The following is a 20,150-nucleotide window of genomic DNA, read 5'->3' as shown; positions in this document are numbered from 1 at the left end:
GCATGAGCTCGACCCGTACCCCCTTTCAATGGTTAGGGTTAGTCTTAAAGCCGTTGATATAAAGGGGGTAGGTAACAGGTTGTTTCGCCCGTATAACTAGTTCACCAGTCGTTTTGAGCAGGGTCGATTCGTACCTCCAACCGAGTCGTTTCGCCCCAATTTTTATTTTGTTAATAAAGTACACTTATTCATTGATTTGTCCTATATCCATTGATTTTTACATGTCAAACATTGCGATCTATTTTGTGTAGTTATATTTACAGATAAAAATAATATTATAAGTTTGTTTATTTCCAATGTCATTTACTCAAGCAGTGTTCGAGATTAAAATTTTTGACCAGAATCCCAGTTGGATACTAACATTTCAAAATCTGGTATCCCACCTGAGAATTTAGTATTATATGGTATCGCGGTGGGATACTGGGTTCTTGAAGTCTGGTATCCAAAAAAATTCTGGTATCCTCAGGATATCGGGATACTGTTAATCTCGAACACTGTCAAGCCACATACTCGAAATACATACAGGCCTTAGATAATATACAAACAATGTATTCACATTAATAATTAATTTATGAACAGTCACACTGCATACTACTGATGTGCTGTGGTTTCTTATTAAATATGTACTACATACCCAGCTGAGATTCAAAAGCCGAGTATGGTATGTTGATTTCGACTAGCTTCAGCTGACAGAAAGTAAACAGCTGGTAAGGTATTAATATCCAAAGACAGAAAATTACCTAATATTTGGTAATGAACATTGAATAAATAGATGGAAAAAAAATACTTCAAAACTATAATAAATATATTTATTTTGGGGGCGAAACGACTCGGTACGAATGAGATTTAGGGCGAACCAACTCTGGATGAACAGGACTAAGGGCGAAACAATGCAGTGTTCTAAATGGTTTTGGGGCGAAACGACCCAGATTCGAGGGGGTACGGGTCGAACTCTTGCCATTATTATTAGGCCCCCCTATTACTTATTATGTAGGTTAATTTTTTTTCTGTAAATCAAACTGATTTCTGAATGGATCTGTACCTGAATTTCAAATAAATTCAACTAAACGGAAAGAGTTCCTTATTTTCCCCACTATTGGGGTATTGAATTAGCCTGGATACTGGTTTACGAAATATAAAAATTATGTTGGTTTTATAGAACAAATTATTTTAAAAGATATTGTATATAACTATAACTAACCCTAATCTTAATCTTAAACTAATTCAAACAAATATTTCTTTAAAATCGTTATGGGGAAAATGAGGAACTCATGCCCGTTTGTACCGTTACTTTTTAATATCATGACTAGGCATGGTGCGTCATTTTATCGAATTACAACAACAAGCTTGTTTGTGCAAATGTGGGTTGGTCACTAATCAACTGGCCAAGACGCCAATAAAATGACACGTTAAATCAAGATAGATCAACCTATCCGTTTGTTTTCTATATTCGTTAAGAAAATATAATAAAATAAATTGACAATTACACCGAATAAAGTAAATACTTTACCTAAAATTATCAGGAAAATCTGGCTTGTTTTGCTTTATCACGAACAAGATGGCGTCCGTGTTATGATCCCTTCGGTTTCAGTTTTTCCTCCGACGAATTACCCCGTGAAATATACAACTTAAAGTCATTGTATTTCGCAGTTTGATAGATAAAAGATAGGTCTTTCATAAAATCTGAGTTTTTACCTACTGCGGGTGCTTAATAGCCGACAGCTTTGGCTTTTTTCTTGCTTACGTGTGATCCAGCCTCAAAGTCACAGTGTCAGGATTCCTGATTATTCGAGTCACGTGATAGAATCATTGCTGTCCATTGGATGTTGAACAATATGACCCAACATTGACCTCCAGGTAACGTCACTGCTTAGATGTGATGACTGTGTGTGCGATCCCGTTACTAAATCGATCAACAACAAACACAAAGAAATGATGTAAACCCCGACATCCAAAAATAAATATATGATCATCGCATCCTGTAAGAAACTCCCAGAAAATTCCCGATTGTTCCAAAGGTGAGAATACTTGCTAAAAATAACAAAGATACAATTATTAACAACTATTTATGATTTTATCTTGAAAGTGTTTATTTCATGAATGATACTATTACTAATGTACATGTGACCTACAAATATATATTATATAGGTGCCCCCAGCGTAGGTAGGGCATCGATAAAAACAATATACTAGTAAGCAACAATTGAAATAATAATAATAATAATAATAATAATAATAATAATAATAATAATAATAATAATAATAATAATAATAATAATAAATAAATAAATAATAATAATAGTAATTAATAATAATAATAATTATAATAACAATAAAATAAATAAGTAAATAAATAAGTGATATTACCGTAAGAAACCGACTGCGTGTGATATCTGTAGGATATCATTAATGTGGGTATGACGATTAATTTAAATTAACGAATAAATAAAGAAGAAAGAAAGAAAATAAATAAATAAGCAAATACATAAATTAATTAATTAATTAATTAAAAAACAAATAAATAAGCAAACAACTACACAAATAAATCAATATGTAAATAAAAAGTAGCGGATACGGGGTGGGCGTGTTCGAGGTGTTCGAACCCTGTTTCAGACAAGATGCCCTTTAAACAAACAAAAATCAATTCCTTTTTCTTCGGCAAACTCAAATCCTGGATAAACCCTTGATAGATAAATAAATAAAATATATATACTTCCCCCTAACATCCACCACAAAAAAAAAAATAATAATAAAAAAAAAAAAAAAAATCAGAAGGGAAAAATATATATATACTACTCAAAAGAATTTAAGGGTCAGACGATATTTTCGACATTATTTTCTGAATGTCAATTATATTAGCTAGACCATAATGTCACGCATGGTATTGTTCCATTTTGACGATAGTGGGTCTAAGCAACCCATAAATTAATTAAAATCCACTGTCATTGACACTGTCGACTAGTTCTAATGGCGAAAACATGCTTACATTTGCACGTAAATTAGGGAGAAAGCGAAAGGTCTGCTAAGTGCCCATAACTTGCTTTTTCACAAAGCGCTTCATTTGCACGCTTTGCATGTGTATTCCATGTTCCCAATGCTGAATTTCCGTATAATCGGAGCTTGCGTTCATGTACGGTGCACACTCCAAATTCGACAATGGTACGACGTCAACTGACTATCGAAGATCGAGGAAGGGCTATTGCTTGGCTTCGGGATCGCAAATCGCAAAGAAATGTTGCTCTGAGACTTGTCTTTCAGTCAGAGTGTCGTTTGCCGACTGTGGCAACGGTACCAAGCAACGAATTTTGTTCGAAATCGTCCACGTTCGGGAAGACCCCGAAGCACTACAAATAGAGAGGACCGCTACATCACCAATATGGCTCTACGTCAACGCACAACCACTGCACGCCGATTACGTGACAATCTGCGGACTGCGACTGGAACTCGAGTGTCTGATCAAACCATACGCAATCGTCTGAGAGCCAATAATCTACGCTGCCGTCGCCAGGCTGTTCGACCACCACTCCTACCACGTCACAGAACGGCCAGACGTCACTGGTGCACACTTCATCTGCGGTGGCAACGTGTTCAGTGGGGTCGAGTGATGTTCACTGATGAGTCCAGGTTTAGTCTCCAGTTCAACGACGGTCAGGTTCGTGTCTACAGACGTCCTGGGGAGCGCTTCGCTGACGTTAACGTTAGACAACGTCACCGGTTCAGTGGTGGCAGCGTCATGGTGTGGGGCGGCATCTCTATCCACCACAGGACCCCCCTCTATGTGGTGGATGGCAATCTGAATGGAATCCGCTATCTGAATGAGATTATCCGGCCGTTGGTTCTCCCAGGCCTTCAGCAGACTGGCGGCGGGGCAGTTCTGCAGGATGACAGTGCCAGACCCCACCGCGCCAGGGTGGTAACGGACTTTCTCAGACAACAAGGTATCGCCAGGATGGATTGGCCAGCATATTCGCCTGACTTGGCCCCAATAGAGTCGCCTGGGACGAATTAGGCAGGAGAGTTCGGGATAACCATGCCCCTCCGGCCAACCTTCATGATCTGGGTCAACTTCTTATGGCAGAGTGGCAGGCCATTCCCCAAGAGTTCTTCAGACGTCTGATCAACAGCATGAGGCAACGATGTGTCGAGTGTATTCGCGCCAGGGGTGGATTCACACACTATTAAACGAATGTTCTAATGTGTAAAATTCATGTTTGACAACCTTCAACTTTGACAGCATGTCATGTGACTTTCTTGTATACAGTGACGTTTATTTGTTGTTGTTTTTTTGTAAATATGGAACAATAAATTAAATTTTTGGTGTAGTTTACACTCTGAAACTTATTTGGTTATACATTTTTGACCCTTAAATTCTTTTGAGTAGTATATATATATATATATATATATATATATATATTATATTTGCCAAAATTGTAAGGTATATTAGCTGTGGGGAATGGTTATATGATAATAGTGAATTGATTGGGCAAACATTACAATCGGTAGTTCAGTATTACAGTAGGTTTTATGACCACCAAAGATCTTGAAGGACGATTGAGATCAGAAGTGAAATTTGAAAGTTGACGGGTTTTTATAACAGTAAATCGCAAATTCAAACAATAAAAATTACTAAAAAACCCCCCAATAACAACTGTATGATCAACAATGAAAATGATTAACAGAAATAATGTTCCACAGTGATTAATGGACCTTCCTGGAAATTGTCAAGATCGAGAATGACACCCCACGCACGTGTACCGGGCAACTGCATGATGCATGTGCAAACTATGGACTGTGTTTCGGTGTGTTGATAAACAGACCTGAACGTTCTTTACTAGGATGTCTGTGGTCAAAACATATGTTCGGTCTAATAGTTGATAATAACATTAATATTTCAGGTTTGACGAGACCACAGCACATTTTAAAACTACGGTTATATTTATTAACTATGGTTATTTCGCATTCGGACAAGGAACACAAATAATCAAGAACCCACTTCCAAGTTCAACTTGGAAGGGATTTTGGTTTAGTCAATATCTATATAGTATATAATATCTCCTTGAAAATATTTAAAATATGGTTATTCTTAGGTATATTTTATTAACCAAAGACTAAATGTTGTAGCCACTTTGTATTTTAAAAAAACCCACCCAATTGTCTAATTTGGCGACGTACATGGTGAGCACTGTCGCTGGAGACACTATAGTATGGCGAAAACCTAATGTAGCGGTTTCCTCTGATGACTACGAGTCACATTTACCAAATGCTTGACATCCAATAGCCGATGATTAATAAATCAATGTGCTCTAGTGGTTTCGTTAAACAAACCAAACGTTAACTATTCTGCGATGAACATCCCTCCTTGAAGCATTCTGAGTCATCTCGGTGGACGTTAACTGATGATATATAAATGGCAGAGGTCGGACACATTATTATATTATTGTACTAAATATATCCATTTGTTAGGTCCTCTGCACAGTGGCAGGTCAGATCAGGTCAGGTCATAGGTTTTAACGTGCACATTCAGAACAAGCTGTTGTAGCGCACGCCTGTCATGAGCGCAGCTGTGGACTTTCACTTGCAACTAGTCAACGGACTGACCTATTCGTAAAGTGATCGGGGCGGGACATAGTCCATTTTTATTTTGCGTTCGCTTGGTTTAAGATCAAAGCCTGTTTGAGCGCCCATTAGGCTATTTCTCGCTCCAGCCAGTGCACCACGACTGGTATATCAAAGGCCGTGGTATCTGCTATCCTGTCTGTGGGATGGTGTATATAAAAGATCCCTTGCTACTAACTGAAAAAATTAGTGGCTTCCTTTCTAAGACAATATGTCAAAATTAAACAATGTTTGACATCCAATAGCTGGTGATTAAATCATTAATGAGCTCTAGAGGTGTCGTTAAACAAAACAAACTTTAACCTTAAATTTTATTGATAGAACGATCTCGTCCGGGTCGACCAAGGGTAACAACTTTTCGTGGTATCACTAGCCAGACAAAACAGATCACTGCACGAACTCTCCAAAATTATCCAACAAGAGTACACAATGATAAAATATCAAATTAGACGGTGAGGAACAAACGTCTTGCTGGTGGCCTGCACCCCAGAAAACTACCACAATGCAACCCGCTCCTACAGCATTTCTAACAGTGGGCCAGGAAGCATGTTCACTGGGGGTTAACTGTGTTCTTTATGATGTACATTGTTAGAGCATGCTGCTGAACATGGCCGTTTTAGTGGGGCCAGCATGATGGATCTGGCTGGACATTTGGGTGGGCAAAGAACTGACTTATCATCAGTAGGAGGTGTGCCGTGATTGGTATAAAATACACGGATAAAGTCATTATAGGCCCTACATACAGGCGCATGTCTAGCCCAAGAACAAGGAGCAGATTTCAGTTTCATGGATGATAACTCCTGACTGCACATCTCACCGGAGGACATTGCTGTACTCCAGGCAAACAGTATCACTCGCATAGACTGACCAGCACGTTCTCCAAGCAATCCCCCACCAACTCCCCCCCCCCCCCCCACCCTCACACACACACACCCATACCAAAAAAAAAAACAATTAACAACAAACAAACAAACAACAATAGCAACCAACAACAACAACCAACAACCCACTTTTAAATCTGTTTTAACAATGAATATGTATGAAAGCCCCACCCCACCCCCGAATAAGGGAACTGGCGTCAAACTCGAATGACGTCATTTTGGATGTCCTTACATCAAAATAAACTAGTGGATAACAGTTTTTAGTTGTTTTTTAAATTCTGAACGCTGGACAGCTTTCAATGTAAAATTGCTATTGAAATGTTTTTATTTGATGACTATAAATGCATACGTCAATTATGGAATGTCACCCTAGTACGTTTGCTTAAATGCCAATAAACCTAGTGCCGTGACCTCGATTAATTTACGTCTAATTTGCAAAGTTATCAAATTCTTAAAGTATGTGATCTGTAAAATATCACATAATTTGATTGCACTGAAAATGTAAGATATTATATGATAAATATAAATGTGTATATATGTATATTTCAGAGATTGGGCGATTACTTGACAAAAGTAATCGGTTACGATTACTTTAGATTGTCACGCTTACGATTACGATTACACGATAATTGAAAGTAATCGATTACGATTGCGACTACATTGTCTAGCAATCATGATTACAATCATGATTACAATTCCACAAATCTACACAAATAATGAAATGATGTTACCACTATGAAGATATGCACTTTATTTTACAACCATGCCGATTTCATTGATTGATTAATTTTGGATTATTTGTTAAAATATTTCAAACCTTTATAAACGTATAGGTATAACCATAGGTATAATTATTGTATCAATGTATAACATATATGTTATGTTATATTATTGAAATAAGCCTTAATTAGTAATTGCAAACTGTCTGATCACTATTACTTGGGTTTTTTTTATTGTTTGTAGAACGTATACCATTTAATACCATCCACAAATTTAAATTAAAAAAAATTTAATAAAAAAAAAAAATATATATATATGTATATATATATATTTTTTTTAAATCTATAAATGAAGAAATAAAGAACGAAAGAATAGAACAAACAAGTAAATAAATAATTAAATTGATATCTGCATACATATACATGTGCACAAGTTGCTCATTGCATTTAATTGTTGACATTCTAAAAATGACTATTATTAATGAATCGATTTGCAGTCATGCTTGCTTTGTGCCATATTATAAGGATCCAATTGTATCGGTGAAATTGTTTATTTTGGTATCATTAGAAGCGCCGCGTTTCGTAAAACATCTATTAAAATCAGCTTTCGGGAATTTTTATCAGACGTATTAATATTTTAAGCTATTTTAAAGGAAAATAAACCAAAGTTTATCGTGATAGACTACTTTCAACTGTGTGTTTGCTTAATTAGTTACGTTATTTGTGGTTGTGTCTGCGACAGGGTGCCCATGGAATCAAGCTTGATATACGACTGGCTGGCTGCCCGTCTGCAGTCGTAACCACTAACAAAAGAAAAGAAAGTTTGCCACGGTACCATTGGTGGACTTTCACACCTGTGACAAAACGAGATATTGTCAAGCATTTCTTAGTTGAATTCAGAGGAACGCAAGTGTTTTATTATAAAAACAAATATATATATATATATATATATATATATATATATATATATATATATATATATATATATATATTATTCTCTTTTTTTACGGCAATGAATTAGGACACACAACTGGGGCATGGTGCAGCGCCCTTTTATATATTGCTAGCTAGAACACTGTATTCATTCAAGTGGTTTTATAGTAAACGTAAACACGATAGATACCATTATGTGAATGTGTGTCTTCAGGGTCCATGTCATTTGTCCCCCCGGACACACCCCCCCCCCCCCGACATTTGCCCCTAGGACATTTGCCCCCCGAACATTTACCCCATAGGTCATCCCCCCCCCCCCCCACCGGACATTTACCCCTTTTAATGCAAAACAACAATAATACATATTCCATATTTGATAAAACAATAGTTTATTAAATACTGCATCATAGAACAACATTAACAATCAATATTTTATTATAGAACAAAGAGACAAAACATTATTTTCACTTGATCCTGATGCAGTGACCTATGCCCTTCAGGGTGGTTTGTAGACACTTCTCATTCTGTGTGTGGCTTTGGAGGCCATTACTATTAAGTAGATTAAATGATTTTCACTTGACAATACTGGTTGGAACGGTTAATTAACATCAATGGTACTAAAGAAAACATATTTGGTGTTATAAACAAAGCTCACTGGCAATGACATATGTCTGTGTGGTTTTGGAGGCCATCACTATTAAGTAGATTAAATGATTTTCACTTGACAATATTGGTTAGAACAGTTAGCATCAATGGTAATAATGTGTTTGTGTGTATATGTGGCAAAGGAAACCAAATATTCATGGCATTATGTATCTCAGCTGCAATAATTTTTAAACAATTGTTTTTAAAAGATTGAAAAATATTGAAGGTGGGGGGGGGGGGCAAATGACCGGATTCTCAATAAGCAAAGGGGCAAATGTCCGGGGGGGGGGGGGGGGGAGCCGTGTCTTCATCCCCTGGGTAACATTCATTTGATAATCCAGACGTTATGATATCCTGTTTCTCAAGGCAAATACTGTAAAACGGGTATTATTCGCGGCAGTAAATTTTCGCGATATTGAAAATGCAGGCAGTTCGTGGTTTTTAATTTTCGCGGTGTCATGGTTTAGTTCTACTATGAGAATAGTAGACAATGGGAGATCAGTTCTACTGACTGACCAGTACTGCTTCTAACTATAGGCTCTGTTACTGAAGTTGATGCTAAACACATCTAAGTTTAGTCAATAATTATGAGTAATCATGAAAGTAATCGCTGATTACGATTACATTAGCAATGTAATCGATTACGATATCGATTACATGATATTCTCAAACAATGTAATCGATTACGATTACGATTACACGACATTCTCAAACAATGTAATCGATTACGATTACGATTACACGACATTCTCAAACAATGTAATCGATTACGATTGCGATTACATGACATTCTCAAACAATGTAATCGATTACGATTGCGATTACATGACATTCTCAAACAGAGTAATCGATTACGTTGCGATTACATGACATTCTCAAACAATGTAATCGATTACGATTGCGATTACATGACATTCTCAAACAATGTAATCGATTACGATTGCGATTACATGACATTCTCAAACAATGTAATCGATTACGATTGCGATTACCCCATCTCTGTATATATGTATACATACACGTATGCATGCATACATACATACATACATACATACATACATACATACATACATACAGGTTCGAGTCCCAGCAACGGCATGGGACAATTTGTGAGGTCAGAAAGGATTTAATTATCCCCTGCGCCAGTGCGTTATTATCTATGTACATACAGTCAACCTCGACATACATACAATATATAGATATTCATACATCATTACATACATACATATATATATATGTAGACGTGTTCAGAGTAACGCTTCACGTCGAGGCCATTTTGTGCCCTAATTGTTTGATTGGTATCACGGTTCATCGAACAGGTACCGTAACTCTAGCTGTACTTGTTGTGCACTAATTGTTTGATTGGTATCACGGTTCAACTAACAGGTACCGGACTCTAGCTGTACTTGTTGTGCACTAATTGTTTGATTGGTATCACGGTTCATCGAACAGGTACCGGACTCTAGCTGTACTTGTTGTGCACTAATTGTTTGATTGGTATCACGGTTCATCGAACAGGTACCGGACTCTAGCTGTACTTGTTGTGCACTAATTGTTTGATTGGTATCACGGTTCAACTAACAGGTACCGGACTCTAGCTGTACTTGTTGTGCACTAATTGTTTGATTGGTATCACGGTTCATCGAACAGGTACCGGACTCTAGCTGTACTTGTTGTGCACTAATTGTTTGATTGGTATCACGGTTCAACGAACAGGTACCGTAACTCTAGCTGTACTTGTTGTGCACTAATTGTTTGATTGGTATCACGGTTCATCGAACAGGTACCGGACTCTAGCTGTACTTGTTGTGCACTAATTGTTTGATTGGTATCACGGTTCATCGAACAGGTACCGGACTCTAGCTGTACTTGTTGTGCACTAATTGTTTGATTGGTATCACGGTTCAACGAACAGGTACCGTAACTCTAGCTGTACTTGTTGTGCACTAATTGTTTGATTGGTATCACGGTTCATCGAACAGGTACCGGACTCTAGCTGTACTTGTTGTGCACTAATTGTTTGATTGGTATCACGGTTCATCGAACAGGTACCGGACTCTAGCTGTACTTGTTGTGCACTAATTGTTTGATTGGTATCACAATTCATCGAACAGGTACCGGACTCTAGCTGTACTTGTTGTGCACTAATTGTTTGATTGGTATCACGGTTCATCGAACAGGTACCGGACTCTAGCTGTACTTGTTGTGCACTAATTATTTGATTGGTATCACGGTTCATCGAACAGGTACCGGACTCTAGCTGTACTTGTTGTGCACTAATTATTTGATTGGTATCACGGTTCATCGAACAGGTACCGGACTCTAGCTGTACTTGTTTTGCACTAATTATTTGATTGGTATCACGGTTCATCGAACAGGTACCGGACTCTAGCTGTACTTGTTGTGCACTAATTATTTGATTGGTATCACGGTTCATCGAACAGATACCGGACTCTAGCTGTACTTGTTGTGCACTAATTATTTGATTGGTATCACGGTTCATCGAACAGGTACCGTAACTCTAGCTGTACTTGAAAGACCATTACCGATAGCCGCTTAACACACAACATGACAAGTATGGTAAAGAAAGGATTGCATGGCTATTGTTGTGATTCTCCAATTCATCTTTAGCTCGTTCCGCCTAAATAATTATAATCCGAAGTTTGTAATAACCAACTGCATAAGCTGCAATTGTTGGTCCTTTTCGGTAGTTTTCCATTTGATATTTGATGGATCACCAGTTCGAGGGAAATATAGCTAATAACACAGACGGGACCGATAATTTAGTTCGAGCGAAGGCTTATAGTCGACCCTGGACGTGTTCGACCCAACATCAGTTAATATAAGGGTTTACCGGACATGTATATATATATATATATATATATATATATATATATATATATATATAGAGAGAGAGAGAGAGAGAGAGAGAGAGAGAGAGAGAGAGAGAGAGAGAGAGAGAGAGACACACACACACACACACACACACACACACACAGATATATATATATATATATATATATATATATATATATATATATATATATATATATATATATATCACAGCCTAGCACCGTTGAGTCCATATATCGCTTGTGTCGATATGCCTGGCCGATCCCGGCCAAAACGTGTATTAACTGTCATGTTTTTATCTCGTTTGAGTCGATACGTTTGAGTCGATATTACGTTTGTGTCGATATATTTTTGGTCCCAACGTAGACTTTTATATTGAAAAATGTCTCTATGTGTCGATAATAATATTATGTTTTAGAATAAATAAAATATTTAAAAAGATAAATATGAATTGCGCGATCTGAAATCAATGCCGTACAGGTATTGTGAGCATGTAAACCAACCATCAAAAGAAATGCTCACATTTGACTGTAAACGCATGATGCACATATAGTTACTGTAGCAGTTCACGTGTCATGTTTCCATTAGAAGCATGTTTTTTTTTTTATATGCACCATCCCACAGATAGGGTAGTACATACCACGGCGTTTGATATACCAGTTTTGGCGTTCTAATGGGACGTATCACTTGATATGTACCAAAATATTTTTAACCATAATTATGGGTAATAAATATACCGACGTCAACGATTGGCGCACGACAACCTTATAGGAATATCATCTAAACGAGTTGAGTGATATACAGTGGCGGATCCAGAAAATCCATTTGGGAGGAGGTACAGTGACAAGAGGTGGAATGCCAAGGGAACTAGTGGAGGTTTGGAAGGAGATCGTAAAAAACGAAAGAAAATTAATATATAATAAAATTATAACCATCGCAAAATTTAGGGGTGGGGGCGGGCCCCTTGCCCCCCCCCCCCCCTTAGATCCGCCTCTAATATAAACTAAGATCGATTATGTGTAATAAATAGGATATTAAACTCGCTACCGTTTCGTATCATGTTTATGTCCTTTACGAAATAATTTTCATTATCACTAGCTAAATCTCTTGACAATTGAAAATTATTTCACTCTGGACATAATCTTGATACGAAATGGAAGCTCGTTAAATATCCTATAAATATATTATTAGTTTACTGTAATTAAAAATATGCCAGATGGTATGGGTTGAAACTTAATAATATATTTGTAAATGTAGTACACATGGGAAATAACACTTGATTGACATACTGATAACCTACTAACAGTTGTGTCCCCTTAAAAATATTATTATATACTCTTCAAAAAAAGAAACGCAAAAGGGTACAAATGGGTTATAACTCCGATTTTATGTTTCCTACCGGTTCATGCTTTGTGAATATAAGGTCATTGCATGTCCCAAACACATTCCCACGGTTACATTCGATAAAACGCAGTTACTGTACAATAAAGTTCCAAAATGTGAATATTCGCAAAAACGCAGCCACGTGCAAACCATGTCACCACTGCACGTGCGTTGTCTGCACGTGCAAAATGAACACCGACAGTATAAAAGTGCAGGGTGTTCGCTTGCCTGGCCTCTGTATCTGGCCGACAGTTGACAATCCAGGACATGCCACGTCTCAGTGAACCGCAGAGAAACAATGTCATCGGCCGACTAGACGCAGGCGAATCCAGAACGGCCGTTGCCAGGGCATTCCATGTGTCCCCAAGCACCATCTCCAGACTGTGGGACCGTTACCAGCAACATGGATCAACACGTGACCTCCCTAGATCCGGTCGACCACGGGTCACTACCCCCGGGCAGGACCGCTACATCCGGGTACGCCACCTTCGGGAACGATTGACTACTGCCACCTCCACAGCCGCAGCAATACCAGGTTTGCGCAGGATATCCGTCCAGACCGTACGGAACCGCCTACGTGAGGTAGGAATTCGTGCCAGACGTCCAGTTCGAGGTGTCATCTTAACACCACAACACCGTCGACTCCGACTGCAGTGGTGCCAGATTCATCGACAATGGCCTCAACTGCGACGGAGACAGGTGTGGTTCAGTGACGAGTCCCGATTTCTGCTCCGACGTCATGATGGAAGATGTCGCGTGTATAGGCGTCGTGGTGAACGTTATGCGGCAAACTGCGTGCAGGAAGTGGACAGATTCGGCGGGGGTAGTGTCATGGTGTGGGCAGCCATCTCACACACTGGCAGAACTGACCTGGTCCACGTGCAGGGCAACCTGAATGCACAGGGCTACATTGACCAGATCCTCCGGCCACACATCGTTCCAGTTATGGCCAACGCCAACGCAGTGTTCCAACATGACAACGCCAGGCCTCACACAGCACGTCTCACAACGGCTTTCCTACAGAACAACAGCATTAATGTCCTTCCTTGGCCATCGATATCACCGGATTTGAACCCAATTGAGCATCTATGGGACGAGTTGGACCGACGCCTCCGACAGCGACAACCACAGCCCCAGACCCTGCCCGAGCTGGCAGCAGCCTTGCAGGCCGAGTGGGCCACCATCCCCCGGGACGTCATCCGTACTCTGGTTGCTTCAATGGGCAGGCGGTGCCAGGCAGTTGTCAACACACGCGGAGGCCACACCCGGTATTGACTCCAGATGACCTTGACCTTGGTGGTGTGTCCTATCACTTACTCACAATGGACTAGAGTGAATTGTGAACAATCCTGCAACACTTGGTAATTATCGGACTCACCATTCAATAATTAAAACAATTCTCCAAATGTTACGACAATGTGGTTTTGCGTTTCTTCTTTTGAAGAGTATACTTAAATGCTGAAAAAGGTTAGTAAGTTTTGTTTAACGACATCACTATAGCACATTGATTTATTAGGTAGCAGTATACAGTTAGCTCACTTGTGTATGCTTGTTCGTTTCGCACAGATCCATGTTTGAAGGCTAATTATTTGGAATAGGAAGTAAATTCTTAATCTTAGTGACAGCAAACGAGTTATTTTTAGAAAACGACAATAGGTTTTTCCAGCAGCAGTGCAAACGGTTCAACTGTAATGAGGCTTGGTATTCATACACCAGGTTTTCCTTGTTACAAAAGTGGGGCGCGGTCAATTTGGGTAATTTTCAAATAAGCTGATTTTGTGAAAAAATTAACTAGTAAATCTTTATTGAAATGAGGGTTTTTTTTGTAAAGTTTGATAAGCAAAGTTATTATGTGTGATATACGCTAAATCCCACTTGGGTGTGGACATTGTCAAAAATGCTCCCAAATTAAGGTAGTTTGGACACACTAGTAACATATAACTAAAAATATTTTAAAAGTGAGTCCTCTTTATAATTAATTATGACCCTTTTTGTAATTTCCTTGAGACTAAAAATACCTGTATCTTTCATTATTTTGAAAACATAGGTGGGCATTTAGGATGTCAAGGGCTGGCAGGCATACATCCCAGCTGAAGATTCACATATAACTGTGGTCGTCTACCTTAATCATTAGCTATTGGATGTCAAACATTTGATAATTCTGACATATAGTCTTAGAGAGGAAACCCGCTACATTTTTTTTTTATTAGTAGCAAGTGATCTTTTATATGCAGCCATACAAACCACACTCAAGTGGGAGTAGATATGACGTATGTATATTAATGGAAACTGCTCATGAAACCTTTCAAAAATCCTCATTTGATTAAAAGCGTTTACCTGTTAAATTTTTTCACAAAATCAGCTTGTTTAAAAACAAAATTCCGAAATTTATCGCGCTCATTTTTGTCACACATGAAACCCGGTGCATTACCGCCAAAACATTTATATTCCTTGTAAAAAAAAAAAAAAAAAAAAAAAAATTAAATAATAACTTAAGACTTAATATTCCAAATAATTAGACTTTAAACTTCTTTATTCTTCACTGGAGATGCGAGTGAGTCAATGATCCTCATACATCAAATTATAAGTGAATCTGTAATGGACGACCGGCCTCGGTGGCGTCGTGGTTAGGTCATCGGTCTACAGGCTGATAGGTACTGGGTTCGGATCCCAGTCGAGGCATGGGATTTTTAATCCAGATACCGACTCCAAACCCTGAGTGAGTGCTCCGCAAGGCTCAACGGGTAGGTGTAAACCACTTGCACCGACCTGTGGGAAGCGCAAATAAAAGATCCCTTGCTGCTGATCGGAAAGAGTAGCCCATGTAGTGGCGACAGCGGGTTTCCTTTCAAAATCTGTGTGGTCCTTAACCATATGTCTGACGCCATATAACCGTAAATAAAATGTGTTGAGTACGTCGTTAAATAAAGCATTTTTTTCTTTCTATAATGGACGCGAGAATCAGTAGCTCAGACACATTACAATGTGTAACAAGAGGACAATTCAGATACACAGTTAAAACATGACAAGAACATGTCAACATGGAAGTATCTATAGTTAACACAGAACACAAGATATGCCATCAAAATAGCTCAAATGTGCGGAGAAACGTCAGTTCACAAAATTAGATAATCTTTTAGTATATAGCTAAGGTTTTTCAATAATGGTGCATTACATAATGACAGCAAACCTTTCATTTTAAAAATGCTAGGACTAATTCTATAATATTGTTTTATATATTTTCTTTTAATGTTTTCAATATTATAATTTTGACAATTGCAGAAATAATAGTATTCATCTCCTATCAGTATTACAAAGTTTGCATATTCTATTTTCTCTAGGAACATTAAACCATCTGCCAGTTTCAATTGGTAATGTTAAATTTAACGTACGCAATTTAGTTATCCAACATCTATTTTGGTACCATGGCCTCGAGAAATAGGTTTCGAAGTATAATTCTGTTTTAAATAATTTATAAAATTGACCCCTAGAAGAGTTTGTAATGTTCGAAAACCACCGTTGTATAAATTGATCGCAGAGGTTTTGTTTTAATTCTTGTTTATAGGATTTGAAATCATTATTTTGATTGGTATAGATGTACCCCATTCCCGTGTTATCGAAAATTCCCTTTTTTTTAATTTCAACCATTTAAACTGATTTATTTCACCACTGTTCAAAGAAAACAATAATTTATATAAAATACTGCTAAGTTTATTTTCGTCTTTAACCAGTTTACTCCAAAATGACACCATTCGTAACTTTACTTGTATTTCTGAAGGGAAACGTCCTAATTTCCCATATACCATAACATTTTGAGTACTTTCTTTTACCTTCAAAATTCGTTTACAAAAACTGGAGATGTATTGTTTCTACTGTACCACGCTTTGGTGTCTGTTCCTTTGACAAAAGTTACTGCACACCTTTGAAAGCCCCACCTCTCTCGTGCGGAGAGACCCGTGATTGGTCAACATTTAAAAGCCCCACCTCTCTCGTGCGGAGAGACCCGTGATTGGTCAACATTTGAAAGCCCCACCTCTCTCGTGCGGAGAGACCCGTGATTGGTCAACATTTGAAAGCCCCACCTCTCTCGTGCGGAGAGACCCGTGATTGGTCAACATTTGTTCACGCCTATTCGTAAACTGGAGAAAGTGAACTGAGACAAAAAGGTCAGAAGAAATTAAATCTTGGTCCATGGTGGGATGCGTGACCGGGCTGATTTCATATTTAAGGTTGACAGGTTAAATATTGGTCTGGTTTCTCGTCCCTTACATGTACCTTAAATATGTATTTAACCGTTAATATTTATTTTATATTTTTATAATTATCTTGGAGCTGTGTTGGGGTGTGTGGCTGGGCCTGGTACTGAGACAAGAGAATAGTAGCTAAACTCCGCCCAGTTTCTCACCCTTTACATATATCCGCGATATTATTACTTTTATGAAATTTTAGTAAATCATTTAAATGTTTTGTGGGTCTATGTTGGGGTGCGGAGTGGGGCTGGTCCATACATTAATGAGAATGAAAACCTAAGTGGACCTTGCCTTACTTCCCACTCCTTCCATATATCTTAATAAACCTTGATGATTAATTATTATTAATTATAAATTTAAATATATAGTTGAATTTATGGTAAGCCAAACTTTCATTTTCTATAAACCCGCCATTGGGCAATTAAGGTTCTAAAACTCGGACTAATTTTAGATCTGGTTCAAAATTAGTTTTAATAGTCCGATTAAAATATTTTTAAATTAGTGAGCCGTCTAAATTGCGTACAAATTTAAAACAAATAAAAATAAAACATTTGGATATACGCAAACAAATTTAGTTTTTGGCTATTAATTTTATAAAATATGTATCCATTAATAATTTGTTTTCCAAATTTCAGTTGCTTTTTTACCCCTACCCCCTTTTCTCATTTGGGACACATTTTCTGGCGGAAGTCTGAGTCTGTGCCCCCAGTGAGTGTGATTGAACATTAATTTGATATAAGCACGTTAAATGTCGACATATGATCTGACAGTCTTATGTGGGCATACATACATACAAGGTCAGGAGTAACAATGTTCCTTCAAAGCCAGGCTTTCCCAGATGGTAAGAAAATCAATTGTCGCTGTCAGGTTCTAATCGAGAGAACTTGCATCATTGTATCATTTCAAGATGACTAACAAACGGGCTGGAAAACCAAAGTAATGTCCACGTTATATGTATCACCTGACGCATGTTTTAGAAAACCAGAGTAATGCCCACGTTGTATGTATCACCTGACGCATGTTTTAGAAAACCAGAGTAATGTCCACGTTGTATGTATCACCTGACGCATGTTTTAGAAAACCAGAGGAATGTCCACGTTGTATGTATCACCTGACGCATGTTTTAGAAAACCAGAGTAATGTCCACGTTGTATGTATCACCTGTCGCATGTTTTAGAAAACCAGAGTAATGTCCACGTTGCATGTATCACCTGTCGCATGTTTTAGAAAACCAGAGTAATGCCCACGTTGTATGTATCACCTGACGCATGTTTTAGAAAACCAGAGTAATGCCCACGTTGTATGTATCACCTGACGCATGTTTTAGAAAACCAGAGTAATGCCCACGTTATATGTATCACCTGACGCATGTTTTAGAAAACCAGAGTAATGTCCACGTTATATGTATCACCTGACGCATGTTTTAGAAAACCAGAGTAATGCCCACGTTATGTGTATCACCTGACGCATGTTTTAGAAAACCAGAGTAATGCCCACGTTATGTGTATCACCTGACGCATGTTTCAGTAATGTCCACGTTATGTGTATCACCTGACGCATGTTTTAGAAAACCAGAGTAATGTCCACGTTATGTGTATCACCTGACGCATGTTTCAGAAAACCAGAGTAATGTCCACGTTATGTGTATCACCTGACGCATGTTTCAGAAAACCAGAGTAATGTCCACGTTATGTGTATCACCTGACGCATGTTTCAGAAAACCAGAGTAATGTCCACGTTATGTGTATCACCTGACGCATGTTTCAGAAAACCAGAGTAATGTCCACGTTATGTGTATCACCTGACGCATGTTTCAGAAAACCAGAGAAATGTCCACGTTATGTGTATCACCTGACGCATGTTTCAGAAAACCAGAGTAATGTCCACGTTATGTGTATCACCTGACGCATGTTTCAGAAAACCAGAGTAATGTCCACGTTATGTGTATCACCTGACGCATGTTTCAGAAAACCAGAGTAATGTCCACGTTATGTGTATCACCTGACGCATGTTTCAGAAAACCAGAGTAATGTCCACGTTATGTGTATCACCTGACGCATGTTTCAGAAAACCAGAGTAATGTCCACGTTATGTGTATCACCTGACGCATGTTTCAGAAAACCAGAGTAATGTCCACGTTATGTGTATCACCTGACGCATGTTTCAGAAAACCAGAGTAATGTCCACGTTATGTGTATCACCTGACGCATGTTTCAGAAAACCAGAGTAATGTCCACGTTATGTGTATCACCTGACGCATGTTTCAGAAAACCAGAGTAATGTCCACGTTATATGTATCACCTGACGCATGTTTCAGAAAACCAGAGTAATGTCCACGTTATATGTATCACCCGACGCATGTTTTAGAAGCCAACTGCTAAGGTTTGAGGGTGTATAAGGACATTTATAGGAAACTTAAGCTTAAGCTAGGTGATAGCCAAGTAGTTATTTAAAAAAATAAAATAACCCAAAGCAGTTGATTTTTCACCAGGAGTGCAAACTGTTTCTAATTATAGGCTCGGTATTTATGCACCGAGTTTCACTTGTGACAAAGTCGGGCGCGACCAGTTTGGGTAATTTTCAAACAAGTTGATTTTGTAAAAATTGTAATAGCTAAGCCTTTATTCAAATGAAGAGTTTCGTATGGTTTGATGACCAAGTTGTCATAAATATATATGTGATATACGCCAACTCCCGCTTGGGTGTGGTTTTTATGGGTGTGAACATTGTCATAAATGCACCCAAAATCATGCAGTTTGGGGCATATTTTAAAATGTAGCACAACAATTTAACTCAAAATATTTAAAGTGAGTCCTAGAATACAAATACAATGCACCTGTATCTTTCTTTATGTTTAAACCATAGGTGGA

At 38.2% G+C, this 20,150-nt stretch overlaps 1 protein-coding gene and 1 long non-coding RNA gene across 5 annotated transcripts in view; one reads left to right on the top strand and one right to left on the bottom strand.

Moving 5' to 3' along the window:
- The window catches only part of LOC121373337 (AN1-type zinc finger protein 6-like), a 36,213-nt gene extending 34,432 nt beyond the window's left edge, over positions 1–1,781 (bottom strand). For 3 of the 4 annotated variants that reach the window (XM_041499912.1, XM_041499911.1, XM_041499914.1), the window contains exon 1: positions 1,511–1,777. The gene's annotated coding sequence lies outside the window, so the exon portion shown is untranslated. Of the gene's footprint in view, positions 1–1,510 lie in introns of all 4 variants that reach the window. The other variant, XM_041499913.1, reaches the window with a different exon arrangement.
- A 111-nt stretch (positions 1,782–1,892) lies between these two features.
- Positions 1,893–20,150, top strand: part of LOC121372882 — a 35,021-nt gene continuing 16,763 nt past the window's right edge. The window contains exon 1 of the long non-coding RNA XR_005958015.1: positions 1,893–2,018. This is a non-coding gene — a long non-coding RNA (uncharacterized LOC121372882). The remainder of the gene's footprint in view (positions 2,019–20,150) is intronic.

This window comes from Gigantopelta aegis, chromosome 5 (assembly GCF_016097555.1).
Source record: "Gigantopelta aegis isolate Gae_Host chromosome 5, Gae_host_genome, whole genome shotgun sequence".
Lineage (NCBI taxonomy): Eukaryota > Metazoa > Mollusca > Gastropoda > Neomphalida > Peltospiridae > Gigantopelta > Gigantopelta aegis.
This window is presented reverse-complemented; position numbering and strand designations above follow the sequence as displayed.